General features: G+C 50.6%; 1 long non-coding RNA gene across 1 annotated transcript; it reads left to right on the forward strand.

Moving 5' to 3' along the window:
- The first annotated feature begins 3,034 nt into the window (after positions 1–3,034).
- LOC122683497 lies at positions 3,035–4,811 on the forward strand. The gene is made up of 3 exons (XR_006337763.1): positions 3,035–4,184; positions 4,472–4,596; positions 4,673–4,811. It is a non-coding gene; the product is annotated as an uncharacterized LOC122683497 (long non-coding RNA).
- Positions 4,812–6,014: the final 1,203 nt, after the last annotated feature.

The following is a 6,014-nucleotide window of genomic DNA, read 5'->3' on the forward strand; positions in this document are numbered from 1 at the left end:
AATATTCAGGATTGATTTCCTTTGCAGTCCAGGGGAGACTCAAGAGCCTTCTCCAACACCACGGTTCAACAGCATCAATTCTCTGCATTCAGCCTTCTTTATGGGCTAGGTCTCACATCCATGCATGACTACTAGAAAAACCATAGCTTTGACTAGATGGATCTTTGTGTGCAAAGTAATGTAGTTAGCTTCATCAATAAGCTAGATTTTTTTTCTTTTATTTTTCTTTATGAACACTCATCTGGGAATTATTAGTTCCAAATTTAATTTGCACAGGTGGAATTGTAATGGAAGCAATCTGTCTTGTTTGCTCATTTCCTCAATCTTATTTTTTTTTAATTATTTTTTGGCTGCATTGTACGGCAAGCGGGATCTTAGTTCCCTGACCAGAGATCAAAAATGTGCCCCTTGGCTTGGAAGCATGGAGTCTTAACCACTGGAGCATAGGGAAGTCCTTTTCTCAATTTTAAATGCTTTTTTTCAAGGAAGCCATCTATCTTCTTCAGCAAAACCTTTGTAAGTCCTCTCATAGTGGAAGGACACCTGCAGGACCAGTGGAGGTGGGAGTGGTCCAGTGTGACTCCGTTGTTTCTCAGGAGGGTTTGGAGAGGGGCTGTTACCCCTCCACACAGGAACCTGGGGATAGGAGATGGGGGAGGGGAGGAGCCAGCCTATGGAATGGGCCCATCATCCTGAGGCCCTGGGAGCTGCCCTCTCTTTCTCCTTCCCACCCATTGGACCTTCGGGATTCTGGTGGGGAGAGGTGTTGGGCCCAGGATCTGAGTTGCCACTTAGCATGCGAGTTCTGGGAGTCTCGGGGCATGAACTGTGCTGCCAAGGGGACCCGGCGACAACTGGAATAGAACCTTGGGTCCCTTATCTCCTCCCTCCCTTGAGGGGCCAGGGAGGATGGGCTGCTCCTGGGGTTGTCTGGGAATTTCTTAATCAGTAGACAAGGCTGGGAACCTTCTTAGGATCCTTAGAAAAGAAGGTGTTGGCTAAGCACTACGTGGGGATGGAATTTTATTCCCAAGAACTGGGGTTTGTAACTGATAAAAGAGAGTCCCAGGATGGAGTGTCAGGCTGAGTGTGTTTTTGTAGTCTCTCCCATCATGGCTCAAAAAGGACAGATCTGCCTTTGAAAACAATAGGAACCACATTAGCCACCGAAGCTGTTAAGAACAAGAGGAAGCTTTGAGACAGCCATGAGATCAGAAACAAGCTCAAAACCAGGCAGCAGCCAGGCCCCCAAATCAGAGTGTACTAGAGAGGGCTGGCCCCCGGGCCACATCCACGTGGCATCCCTGGCCTTCCCTGCTGAACCGGCCCTGGTGGCTTCTGGGGGTGGGGGGGTCATGATTTCCTGTAGGAAAAGCTTCCCCGGAGGGAATGGGTGGGAGGGAGGAGCAAGGACAGAGCAAGAGGGAACTTCTGAACTTTTGTCCAAGTGCTGTGGTGAGGATGCAGGGGCAGGTGGACCCAGTGAGGCTGTCGGACCCTCTATCCACCCACCCACTTGGCAAGTCCCCTCCAGAGGTTCTAAAACAGATCAAACAGGATATGCCCAGACAGCCCTTTCTGCCCCATCCGTCTGCTCCTGTTGCGGCTCCATTAACCATGTCTTAGTCTGCCGGGGCTGCTGGAATGCCATGTCAGAGAGGGGACCCCCACAGTTGTGGAGTCTGGGAGCAAGGGACAGGCAGATTTGGGTTCTGGTGACCACCCGCGTCCTGGCTTGTAAGCCACCTTCTTGCCGTGTCTTCAGGTGACCTTCCTTGGTGTTCAGTGGAAGGAAGAGACTCTAGTGTCTCCTCTTGCAAGGGCACTAACCCCAGCCTGGGGGCCCCACCCTCATGACCCCATCTTACCCTAATTACCTCCAAATGCCATCACTTTGGAGGTTGGAGCTTCAGTAAATGCATGTGGGGTGTGGGCACATGGACATTTAGTCTACAGCGTTCAGAGAACTGGTATGGCTTCCAGGCAAAACCGAAGCCCTGAGTCACACTGCCACTCACGCTGAACTCCTTGCTCACCTGCACTGGCTCAGTCCTGCAGTCTCCAGCTCAGGACAGTGCCACGCCCTCAGCTACTGCGCCTGCAGCTGGAGCTGTTTCCCCCTCCCACCACCACTGCCAGGCGTCCTCAGCTGGTCTCTCTTCTCCGGCTGCCTCTGGTCTTGAGCTGCTGCTTCCCTGGGGGTGGCAGAATAAAGCTGGAACTCCTGAGAATGGTTGACATGCCTCTTCCTGCCGTCAACACGCATCTCCCCTCCTCAACCCCATCACACCATCAGGTGGCCCCCTTGCCATTTAAGGCACCAACAATCTGCCTGCAATGCAGGAGACTTAGGTTCAATCCCTGGGTCGGGAAGATACCCTGGAGAAGGGCATGACAACCCACTCCAGTATTCTTCCCAGGGAAATTCCCTGAGCAGAGGAGCCCAGCAGACTACAGCCCACGGGGTCCCAAAGTGTTGGACGTGACTTAGCAGCTAAACAACCACAATAACCCATCTGGTAATTGCTCTCTTACCTGTCCCCTCCTCCACTGGACCCCCAGTTCCTGCAGGGTTGACCGCTGTTTTGGCAGACTCACCACCACAGGGCACTAAGTGTTAGCCCCAGCTCAGGAAATGATGTTGAGTGTGATGATTGACAGGCTCCTAAGCCGTCTTCTGATGACTGACTCCAGACCCTCCAGCCAGCAATCTGTCCTCAATGGCTTGCCACCCACAGCTGGAGCGGCATCATCTCAGGTGATCCGAGTGCAGAGCTGCGTCCAGGCAGCTTTTCTGACTGCTACTTCCACAGTAGTGCATTATGGCAGCATCTCCTCATCTATAAAGATTTATAGCACTTTTCTGCCGCCCGAGAGTTGGAAATGGGAATCCTCAGAGCTTTCGACTGATTGTTAGGGGGTCTGGCCTTGGCCTTGGAACCCACACTGCAGATGACAGGCAGGCTGTTTCTCTTGATTGCCCTCTCCTGGGAGTGTCGTGCTGGAAATGGGGTCAGCAAAGAAATACTGAAAGCCTAAGGCAGCTGGCTGGCGGCAGGGACAGGAGATTTTATCTCAAACCTTAATACAAAGGAAAGCGTCCATTGAGGTGAGGAAATCCTCAACAGTCCTGAGCGCTAGTATGGAATACATGTCTTCTTTACAGATGACATTTGCATTCCTTTTGCAAATGTTTATTTCTTAGTCCCCCAGGATTAAGAAAAGGAAAAAAAAAGAAGCTTTTTCCAAACTACATGTGGAAACTCCAAAATAGGTTTTATTTGCAATTTTAGCTCTTCGGGGATGACTTTCATGTTCCTGCATGTCAATTACACCTGAAAGTGAAGTGCCAATGTGCCTGTACCCCGGTCATTCTCACATGGGGGGTACCTGGGTGCACAGTGTTTATAGCATCTCTGCACCCCATAGGTCAGCTTGGCGTCAAGGTCACAGCAGTTGTGAGGCTGGGGCTGGGGGCTGAGAGACTCTCCAGGCAAAGCACTTTCCTAAGAGAATGGTCACGTCAGCTAACAGGGCGGGGGATGGAGCTATTGCTCTTCAGATGAGTGGGGGCATAAGAGGGTTCCAGTGTCACATGCCCACCCACCCACAGTTGATTTTCTCTAGCAGGTCATTATAAGGATATGAGCTGTATATATTTTCATGAGCAGTTTTTACTTCTCTGTTCCCAAACTCAGCTCCAGATACTGTGTCAAACAAGTAGAAAACCGTTAAGTCAAAATCACTTATGCCTTTAGGCTACACATGGGTACATAAATGTGAGGTTTTTTAAAACCTTTTCAGCTAAGCTTTAATGTGCTACTGGATGAAATTTTTAAGTAAAGGAAAAAAGAATGACGGTGTCGATTTATACAAAATTTCTAAATCTGAACGTTTTCAGATGAAAGCACCCCTTCCAAGCTTTGGTTTCAAGGGACTGGGGCAATGGGTGCAGTGAAGCAAAGCCTCCAGCCCTGCCTTTTAGGGTTCGGCCCGGAGCCCGGGGAGAACAGCTAGGCCGCCTGGGGACAGCAGGCGGCTTCTGTTGGCATGCAGAGCACGGTGCGTCCATCAGCATGGCGCTGTTTGCGTATCTAAATTCAGCACTTCGATTTGAAGCAACCGAAACTCACTTGACTCGAGGAGGCAGAACAGAAGAAGAGAGCCAGGGTGGTGGAGGAGAGGTGAGCGGGGAAGTGTCAGAAGCCAGGGCAGTCACCCGCCCCTCCCCACACTCCCCTCACCCACAGAGACCTGCTAGCTGCTGTGAATCAACAAAGGAAAGGAGCTGGGAGCGGGGTGGGGGATGTCGTCCAACGTCCTCTTTGTATCCTTTCTACTTAATTGCCTCCCACCCCCAGCAAATCCCGGTACGCCAGGCTCCAGGATTTTCTGCAAAACGATGTCTCTTTTGACAGAGCCCACTGTTTCCTATCAGCTTCCGTGTGTGTCTTGTTCAATCTCTATTCAGGGAGGAGACGATGGCAGATGGCTTCTCAGCGAGAGCCACAGCTTGCAAGGCTGCAGAGCGGGGACAACGAGATCAGAGTCTGATGAGTCTAGACAGCACACTGATGCACCAGAGAGGAAGCACAGGTACTCCGGCCCCCTGCGTCAGGGCTGCATTGTTCTGTGCCCTCTACCGCATTTTCCTTCTTGATCTCCCCTACAGAGAGCCAGGATGCAGGTGCCTGGGTTTGGAGGCTCTAGCTTTCTCTGCTCTCATCCATTCCCTGCCACCTAAGAATCAGCACTTCTCCTGTGATCTAAAGACTTCCCGTCAACCAGTTTCTACCAAAAATGTGCAAAATAAATCTCTTCTTCCTGGACTTGTCTGGCCGACGATGGATTCTCTCGCTTGCCTCTTGATAGCCTGTCCCTGAGTGCTGTAATGTGGGAAGGGAGCTACAAAAAGGGATGGACGCTGCAGAGTGAGCAAGTAACTCTAAGCACATGTTAACAGAGGATGGGAAATAACCATCCTACGAGCAAACTGGAATGAGCTCAAGGGGCGAGGGTGGCAGGGATGCCGAGGCTTGAAGGACAGGGAGGCTCAGAGCAGTTGTGTTGATGTCCCCAAAGGCCCCGAGTGCGGGGTGTTCATGGAGCAGCAAGGATGTGAGGTCTGGGTCTGTGCTCACAGGGCTATGCTGACCTCCTTCCTGAACATTTTTAGAGAAAAAGCTTGCTTTAAGAAAAGTACTATGCGTGCATGCTAAAGTCACTTCAGTCGTGTCTGACTCTTTGCGACCTTATGGTCTGTAGCCCACCAGGCTCCGCTGACCATGGGATTTTCCAGGCAGGCAAGGATACTGGAATGGGTTGCCATGCCCTCCTCCGGGGGATCTTCCTGACCCAGGGATCAAATCTGCGTCTGCTGGACTCGCAGGCACCACTAGCAGCAGCATGTGGAAAGCCCTGACTTCAGTTAGTGCTAAGAAAACACTTCACTGAGGACAAGGCATAAGTGCACAAATGGACTCCAGTCTTGCAACCACTGCCCGCCTTCAGCCCCATGCTGCCGCCCATCTGTCCCCTTGCTGCACCCCCCAAAGCAGCAGTGGGGCAGCTTCATGCCTCAGCAGTTGGCCAAAAACCTGGATTCTTAACTCTGAGAAGGAGCCCATCCAATCTGGTTAAAGCTTTTCAGTAGCTGGGGGCAGAGAACACCACCAAAAATAGAGGAGAAATTCAGGGGCACCATAAAAGGGAAGGATTCAGGTGGCAAGATATCTTTCAAGCCAGTGATTAATCCTGCAAACAAAGCTGAATCAAATCATATTTCTTCACAGAAAAGACGCAAGAGCTCAAGACAAAATGTTCAATGGTTTCTTGATCACAGAACAACACAGAGCAAAACAAATGTTAATCCAGCCAGCTCTAACTCTTCGATTGAATTCAAAGTTTATTTCAAGATATTTATGGAGAATTTTGACTGCTTATTCTAAAATGAAACAGTTCTACACATGATAGCTGAGCGAGGTGAAATAATAGCCCGTATCTCTTTTTGTAAC

Source organism: Cervus elaphus, chromosome 25 (genome assembly GCF_910594005.1).
Source record: "Cervus elaphus chromosome 25, mCerEla1.1, whole genome shotgun sequence".
Taxonomy (NCBI): Eukaryota; Metazoa; Chordata; class Mammalia; order Artiodactyla; family Cervidae; genus Cervus; species Cervus elaphus.